The sequence below is a fragment of the Arachis hypogaea genome, chromosome 13 (genome assembly GCF_003086295.3).
Source record: "Arachis hypogaea cultivar Tifrunner chromosome 13, arahy.Tifrunner.gnm2.J5K5, whole genome shotgun sequence".
Lineage (NCBI taxonomy): Eukaryota > Viridiplantae > Streptophyta > Magnoliopsida > Fabales > Fabaceae > Arachis > Arachis hypogaea.
Genome location: NC_092048.1, coordinates 113,281,081 through 113,290,503, shown reverse-complemented (window position 1 = coordinate 113,290,503; position 9,423 = coordinate 113,281,081). Strand labels below are relative to the sequence as shown.

The 9,423-nt window shown below is 39.8% G+C and overlaps 1 non-coding gene across 1 annotated transcript; it reads left to right on the top strand.

The window, feature by feature from the left end:
- Positions 1-860: 860 nt before the first annotated feature.
- LOC112739385 (small nucleolar RNA R71) lies at positions 861-966 on the top strand. Its single transcript, XR_003170323.1, has one exon. It is a non-coding gene; the product is annotated as a small nucleolar RNA R71 (small nucleolar RNA).
- Positions 967-9,423: the final 8,457 nt, after the last annotated feature.

Here is a 9,423-nt window from a genome sequence, read left to right as displayed (position 1 = left end):
ACCTCTCAAGTATTTGCTTGCTCAGTTGGCCCACTAGCACCTCTAAGTTTCTAATAGAGGCTCTGGTTTCCTGTATAACTTGTGCTTCCGTACTTGCCACTTGTTCACTTATTACGGTGATAGCCTTGCATTCCTCTCTTGGATTTGGAATTGTGTTACCAGGAAGGCTATTAGTGGTCCTCTGATCAATTTCATTAACCTTTGTGGCTAGTTGACCCATTTGAATCTCCAGGTTCTTGATGGATGCTCTGGTTTCCTGTCTAAAACCTGTCAATATTGCTTCCAAATCATTGTTCTGCTGGAAACCGCCCTGAGAACTATTGTTGAAGTTCTGAGGTCTCTGAGGTTGGTCCCTCCACCCAAAGTTTGGGTGATTTCTCCATCCCTGGTTGTATGTCTTAGAATATGGATCATTGTTGGGATTTCTAGGGCCACTCCCCATGTAATTCACCTGTTCATAAGAAGGTTGAGCATAATCATGATTATCATTTTGAACAAAATTACCTGCCATGTCATAGGAGATTTCTTGGGGTGGATTTTGAGTGTTGATAGCTGAGACTTGCATGCCACCCATCTGTTGAGTAAGTAGATTTATCTGCTGAGACATAAGCTTGTTCTGAGCAAGAAGAGCACTAACAGCTTCCACTTCCAACACGCCTCTCTTCTGAGTGGCCTCAGAGTTCACAGGATTCCTGTTAGATGTGTATAAATATTGGTTGCTTGCAACCAATTCAATCAGATCAATAGTCTCCTCTGGTGTCTTCTTCTTGTGCAATGAACCGCCTGCAGAAGTATCTAAGCTCATCTTGAACATCTCACCCAAGCCTTCATAAAAGATATCCAGTTGGGTCCATTTGGAGAACATGTCGGGAGGGCATTGCCTAGTCAGTAGCTTGTATCTCTCCCAAGCTTCATAAAGAGTTTCACCCTCCTTCTGTCTGAAAGTCTGAACTTCCAACCTAAGCTTAGTCAGCTTCTTTGGTGGGAAAAATTTTGTGAGAAACTCAGTAACAACCTTGTCCCAAATATTCAGACTCTCCTTTGGTTGGGAATCTAGCCATAACTTTGCTTTATTCCTCAGAGCAAACGGGAAGAGCATGAGTTTGTATACCTCTGGGTTCACTCCATTTGTCTTCATAGTATCACATATCTGCAAAAAATCATATATAAATTGATTTGGGTCTTCGTGAGGAAGACCATGATACTGGCAATTTTGTTACACTAGGGTGACCAATTGTGGCTTCAACTCAAAGTTGTTTGCAGTTATAGGAGGCACCACAATGCTCTTTCCATAAAGATCTGCAGTAGGAGCAGAATAAGAGCCAAGCACTCTCCTTTGTTGATCATCCCCATTCGGATTTACCATATTGGCATTAGCGTTATTATTTGCCATAGTGGATTCTGCAGCCTTGCAAAGTCTTGCTTGTTGTAAACGCCGCCTGAAAGTTCTTTCAGGTTCAGGATCAAAGTATAAGAGATGTTCTTTATCTCTATTCCTGCGCATACACAAGCAGAAAACAAGAAAAAATGGGACTCTCTACTTCAGAGTGCAGAGAAGTCCCTGTGAGGTAACCTGTGTAAAATAATAAAATAAAAATACTAAATAAATAAATAAATAAATTCAAAAATTTAAAAGAAAAAATAAACAGAAAAATTAAAATAAAATTAACTGGGTAACACTAAACTTAAATTCAGAAATTAAAAAAAAATAAATTTTTAGTGCTATTTTATTTTTTTAAATATAATTTTTTTATATTTTTATTTTTATTTTTATTTATTTATTTTTTATTTATTTAATAAAAGTAAAAAAAAGAAGTACGGTGTAAAGGGGAGGGGGGAATGTAAACTAAAAGGAACAGAGGAAAAAAAAATGACGTAAACGAAAGGGAAAGGAGAAAAAAAAATTTAACGTAAAGAAAAGAAAAGAAAAAAAATAACGTAAGAAAAAAATGCAAAATAAAAATTAATAATAATAGAAAATATATATATATATATATATAATCTAAGCAATCAAACAACGAATAGTTGTTAATCACTGTCAATCCCCGGAAACAGCGCCAAAAACTTGATGCGGTATTTTTATAACCACATTTACTAACCAGCAAGTGCACCGGGTCGTACCAAGTAATACCTTACGTGAGTAAGGGTCGATCCCACGAGGATTGATGGATTAAGCAACAATAGCGTTTGATAGGATTAGTTAGACAGACAGAAAATAGTGTTGAGATGCAATATAAAAGACATTAAACAATATCAAAAATATTGAAGAAAGGCAAGTAATTAAGATGGGAATAATATATGGAGAAGATAGTTAAGGTTTCAGAGTTATCTATTTTTCCGGATCAACTTTTCTTACTAACTAATTTAATTATGCAGGATTTAATTTATGGCAAACTGTATGTGACTAGACCCTAATTCCTTAGACCTTCCTAGTCTCCCCTAAAATTCATTAACTGCCAATTCCTTGGTCAATTAATTCCAATTAGAGGGTGATAATCAATTTCTAGTTTATATGCCACAAAAACTCTAATTATCCAAGATGTAAAAGGATTATATGTCACATATCCTATTAAATTCAGATAATTAAAATTTAGGAGAAATAATTTTCAAGCTGTTGTTCAGGTAAAGAGCTTTTCCAAGTTTTACAAGAACTCAAATAGAAAGAGGGTCATACTTCCGTTCCAACCAAATTCATAAAATAAAGAGCGAAAACAATTCTTAAATTATAAATCCACACATAAATTAAAATAGTAAAAGCAATAAAATTAATCCATAGAAATAGACAGAGCTCCTAACCTTAACAGTGGAGGTTTAGTTGCTCATGGAAAAGAGAAAATAAGAATTCCGGTAAAAATGTACCGAGTCCCTATCTGATGGCATCAGATCCCTTTTTATAACTAATCCTAATAAATTTAAAATCTAATATTAAAAATTAAACTTAAAATAATATCTTTTCCTAATTTAAGATTTGAATTTAAATTTGAATTAATTAACAGATCTTCAGTTGATGGGTGGGAACCACTTGATTTGTCCATTCTGCAGCTTCTAATCTGTGATTTCTGGGCTGGAAACTGGGTCAAAATAGCCCAAAAATCACCCCCAGCGTTTTTCTACTTTTTCTGCACGTGGCACATGTGACGCGTCCGCGTCGTCCACGCGTTCGCGTCATTTGTGCAGATTCCAGTTCACGCGTTCACGTCAGGCACGCGATCGCGTCATTGTGATTTTCTCCATTCCGCGCAGTCGCGTGAGCCATGCGTCCACGTCGGTATTCGCTGGTCATCTCCTTGGCTTCTTCTCTTTCTCTGCAGAAACTACATCAAATTCCGCCAAATGCTACCTAAAATAAACAGTATTGTACAAAACTCAAAATAGCATCCATAGTGGCTAAAATATAATTAATTCTTAATTAAATTCAACAATTTAGATGCAAATTCACTAGGAAAAGATAGACAAGATGCTCACGCATCAGTCATCCATAAAGACTTCCAGACAATCCTCCATTAGGTCAGAAAAGACACTGGTCATACACCGCTGAAAAGTAGCAGGTGCATTACATAGTCCAAATGGCATCCTTTTGTAGGCAAAGGTGCCAAAAGGGCAAGTGAATGTGGTCTTTTCCTGATCTTCAGGAGCAATGTGAATCTGGAAGTAACCATTGAATCCATCAAGAAAGCAATAATGGGATTTACCCGCCAAACGGTCCAACATCTTATCGATAAAGGACAAAGGGTAGTGGTCCTTCCTTGTGGCGGCATTCAATCTTCTATAATCGATGCACACTCGCCATGCATTTTGTACTCTTTTGGTGACCACTTCACCGTCATCCTTCTTAACCGCAGTGATGCTCGATTTCTTGGGAAAAACCTGGACCGGACTCACCCACTCACTGTCAGAAATTGGGTATATGATACCCGCATCAAGTAGCCTAGTGACCTCCTTCTTTACCACATCAAGGATGGTCGGGTTGAGCCTCCTTTGCGGTTGCCTAACCGGCCTAGCTCCCTCTTGGAGAAATATATGATGCATGCACTTGCGAGGGTCAATCCCCACAATATCGGCTAGGCTCCAACCAATTGCCTTCTTGTACTTTCTTAGAACATCTATGAGCTTTTCTTCTTCTTCACTAGAAAGCTCACTAGCAATAATGACCGGAAACTTTTGGTTGACCTCTAAGAAAGCATACTGAGATGGAAGAGGCTTCAGTTCGCTCTTTACCTCAAGCTGAGGTTCCTTTTCATCAAGCTCACAGAGTTCATTCTCAACAACTTTCTCATGTTCGCCCTCTTGGTCATCCGTCTCTTCAACAATATGGTAGCACAACTTGTTATGGTCTTCTTCTCGCACTTTCGCTACCTGATGCCAGGGCATTTTGGCCAGTTTCATTGACCTTTTCTTTATGGTTTTAGGGTAGTTTCATGCACTTTCTTAAGAAATAAGCAAGTTTTGGGTAGAATTTTACTCACATCTTGATTCAAGCAAACATTGTGCACTTTACATGATTTCATGAGATTTATGCAAGAATTGAATGACAAATTGGATGATGCATGTCTCATGATTTGGATTAGAACTTTGATGCACTCTATTGCTTGATTTCAGGACAAAGGAAGCAAGGAAGAACCACATTAGCAGCCACGTTAGTCTAACTAACGTAACCACTAACGTGGAATGGGAGCTAGCTTGCAACGTTAATGAGAAAAGTAATCGCCAATAACGTCCTCGAAGCCATCATAGCCCACGTTAAGAGTCACGTTAACTAAGTTAACGTGAACTCTAACGTGGAAGAAGAAAATGAAGCCAACGTTAGTGACACTCACCTTTGTCACTAACGTTGGACCAAGCTCATATTGGCCACGTTAAGAGCCACGTTAACTCAGTTAACGTGGACTCTAACGTGGGGAAGCAAAAGAATGGCCAACGTTAGTGACACTCACCTTTGTCACTAACGTTGGACTAAGCCACTTTGAGCCACGTTAGTTGCCATGTTAACTTAGTTAACGTGGAAGCTAACGTGGAAGGAGCAAGAATCGCCAACGTTAGTGACACTCACCTTTGTCACTAACGTTGGAATGAGCCACTATGAGCAACGTTAACTCCCACGTTAACTTAGTTAACGTGGAAGCAAACGTGGATAAAAGAATGATGAGCCAACGTTAGTGACACTCACCTTTGTCACTAACGTTGGAGATGGCTATCACCACAACATTAGAAGCCACGTTAACCTAGTTAATGTGGACTCTAACGTGGGAAGTAGGGGCGTTTTGAAACGTTAGTGACAAAGGTAAGTGTCACTAACGTTTTTGAAGATTTGGCAAACCTACATTAAAGGTCACATTAGCCACACTAACGTGAACTCTAACTTAGGGGGAAGGGAGGATTCTCAACGTTATTGGAAAAGGTAAGCCCCAATAACGTGTGCGAAGGACCAAGAGGCAACGTTAGTGGTCACGTTGGTGCCACTAACGTTGAAGTTAACGTGGATCATCCTTGGGTTAGGAACGTTAGTGAAAAAGGTGACTGCCACTAATGTTCTCGAACCCACACTTTCACTTAACGTTAACGCCACTAACGTCCTAAGCTAAAAGTCCCTGCCTACTTCACACTTTCTCACTGCAAGTAAAGCTAAGCCCACTGAAGAAGATAACTGCTTCACCCAATATTAGTTTTCATTATTCTTCTTCTATCTTTTCTCTTGATTTTACTAGAAAGCTTTCAATCTTCATTTAATTGGGTAGTTATCTTGGAAAAGAAGCTATTCATACTTGGATCTCTTCGGAACTTTGGAAGAGGAATGAAGAGATCATGCTAGAAATGCTTTCTCATGTTGGACCAAATTGGGGTTTGGATGGATATAGTGACATATAATCCTACCAACACTTTGATTTGGAAATACATGTGGTATAATCAGTGACCATACTTCATCTCTTCTCATGAGCAATTGACCAAGGAATTGGCTATTGATCAAGATTTGAGAGATTGCATTACCAAGAAATTGGAATTCGATCACTTAAGATTGCCAAGGAGATCAACGAATGCATTGATTGAGGAAGAGATGAAAATGAACTTGATCCGGAGAATGCAACATCTCCTAAGCCCAATGAATTCCCCATTTCTGATCTTACCCATTCTCTTTAAATTCTGCAATCTACTTTTATGAGCATCTTCCCCATTCCCATTTAAGATTCTGCAATTTACCTTCCGCTATTTACATTCAGCTCTTTATTTCTAGCATTTACGTTTTCTGCTATTTACTTTCCCGCCATTTAATTTTCTGCAAATCTCAAATCCAATTCTGCTTAGTTCAACTAGAACATTCCTCTAATTAAAGTTGCTTGACCAATCAATCCCTGGGATTCGACCTCACTCTATTGTGAGTTTTTACTTGACGACAATTCGGTATACTTGCCGAAGAAAAATTATTGAGAGACAAGTTTCCGTGCATCACTACCACTTCATCGATTACATCACATCAGAGAATGGAATGCTCTTCGGGAGGATGCTTCATGGCTTCTTTCAAATTGAACTTGATAGTCTTGTCTTCAACCTCAAAGGAATATGTGCTGGTGAAGGTATCTAACTTGAATTTAGAGGTCTTAAGGAAGGGTCTACCAAGTAGAACAGAGGATGAGCTTCTATTTTCTGTTGGAGGAATTTCAAGGATGTAGAAGTCAACCGGAAAGACCAAGTCCTTGATTGCCACAAGTACATCTTCTGCTATTCCCATCACAGTGATCACACTCTTATCGGCTAAGGCAAACTTCGCCGCTGACTTCTTTAATGGAGCTAAATTCAACTGCACAAAGATAGAAAGTGGCATGATGCTTACGCAAGCTCCTAGATCACACATACAGTCATGAAAAGTGCACCTGCCAATACAACAAGACACCAAACAAGGTCCAGGGTCACCATATTTCTTTGGAATAGGTTCCATCAAGGAAGAAATTGAAATACCCAAAGACAATGTCTCCAACTCTCCTATCCTATCCTTGTGTATACACAAGTCTTTCAGAAATTTTGCATACTTCAGAATTTGTTGGATAGCATCAAGAAGTGGTATGGTTACCTCCACTTTCTTGAACACTTGAAGCATGTTCAAATCAAATTCCGGAGTCTTCTTTGCTTTCTTTACCAATGAAGAAAATGGGATAGGAATGGACTCATCCACTATAGCTTTCCTCTTGGGTTCCTTAAGGCTTACTCCTTCTTTATCATGCCTTTTGTCTACCTCCTCTTATTCATGTAGAGCTTCAACAACCACCTCTTCCTCATGAATGTCTTCCATGACCCTAGGAGGTATCTCCTCCAATGTAGTCCCCGACCGTAGAGTGATGGCATTGATACCGCCCTTTGGGTTTGGTTGGGGTTGAGAAGGAAGGCTAGAAGAGCTTGAGGGTTGGTTGGTGTTGTTGGAGGAGGACATGGACATCTTTGAAATCATGTCGGTAAGATTGGCTAATTGAGCACTCATGGCCTTGAATTGAGCCTTATAGCCCTCGTCCCGTTTATCCACAGCGGCTCTAAGCTCATCAACTTGATTGGTGGAAGATGAGGAGGATTGGTTGGATTGTTGTCTATGGTGTGGTGCTTGGTATTTGGTGTAGTTGTTTTGGTTTTGGTTGTGGTGATTTTGGTTGGCTTGGTGATTGTTGTTGTTGTGGTGGTATTGAGATGAAGATTGGTTGTTGTTGTAATGAGAAGAAGAGTTATTCCATCTTTGGTTTTGATTGCTCCCTTGTGCATTATCCCTCCACCCTTGATTTTGATTACTACCACGAGAGTAGTTGTTTTGGCCTTGAGAAGGATATGGCAGACGGTTGTTATAATTCACATTGGCCACGACAAGGGCATGCTCCTCTTGAATTTGATGGCATTGATCGGTGTAATGTGTGGTTCTAGAGCACAAACCACAGATTCTAGGAGGGCCTTCAAGTTGAGCAACTTGAGGTGGGGCTTGGATGGCTTGGATGGAGTAGTATTCCTTTTGATCTTCTTGTATTTGCGTGAGGATAGTGGTCATGTCCCCAAGCGCCTTGGTTAAGCTTGCTTCGGAAGGGGATGGTTCTACCACACCCTTGAGAGGATTACTTCTCACCTTTACATGTTGTGAAGCCTCGACAACATCATTTATCAATTTCCAAGCTTCTCCCTCTGTCTTATTTTTTGAAAGGGAACCGCCACTAGAGGCAGTGAGCAATCTTCTATCTTTCACACAAAGACCTCCGGTGAAGTAACTAATGAGCAAGTGAGTGTTCAATCCATGGTGTGGACAAGATTCCAATAGCCTCTTGAACCGAGTCCAATACTCATACAAACTCTCTTGGTCCTTTTGCATTATACCCGAAATCTCCTTTCGGATGTAGTCGGTCTTCTCCGGTGGGAAGAATTTATCTAGAAACTCTCTTCTCAAAAAATTCCAATTGGTCACAATCTCATCCGGTTGTGAATAAAACTACATCTTTTCTTGCCCTTCAAGAGAGAAAGGGAAGGCAAAAACCATAATATCCAACTCATCGGCTCCATGCCTTCGAGCCATAGAATAAGCAACTTGAAAGTCTCTTAGATGTCGGATGGGGTCCTGACCCGGCAACCCATGATACTTAAGAAGTAGATTTATCAAGCTACTCTTCAACTCAAAGTTTGGATCAAGGTTGGGATACCTTTCTTGCAAAGGTTGAAGTATGATATCCGGAGCTCCTTGCTCATGCAAAGTGATTCATCGTGGCTCCGCCATGTATGGCTCACCTGTAGGATGCAAAGATGTATTAGTAGTGCCAACAGAAGAATAGGAAGTAGCGGACTCCAAGTCACTCTCGGTACCGTCTAGTGATTCGGTATGTTCCTCAAGAGAGGCCGATGTACTAGCCATATAATCCAACCGCCGTCTAGCTTGCCGAGTGTGTTACAAGGTTCTTTCAATCTCAGGGTCAAACTCGGCTAAGCTAGAATTTGGTTGAGACCGAGTCATCAAACTTGGGAGTCATAGCACACATACAAAAGAAATCTAAACTATATCTAAGTATTGAAAGAAGGTAAACTATCTACAATATTCACATATTCACATAACCAATATCAAGGCATATGTTGCAACCATTCCCCGGCAACGGCACCAAAAATTTGATTGAGCACGGATACCGTCAATAAGGAATTTCACAAGATTTTTTGCATTGCAAGTATAGTCCTCAACCGACAAATAATCCGCGAATCAAATTTAGAAGGAATTGGTTGTCACAAGTTCAACCCCAATAAAGGTAACCGAAGTATTCAAATCTCGGGTCGTCTCACAAGGAATGGGCAAACATGTGCTTCAACATTGGTTAGAAATCTGGGGTTGCAAGTCATGAGCAAGAAATTAAACTAGGAATCTTAACAAGCAAGTAATCTTAGAATGCAAGAAACTAATTCAATTTACTAAAGCAAGATGTA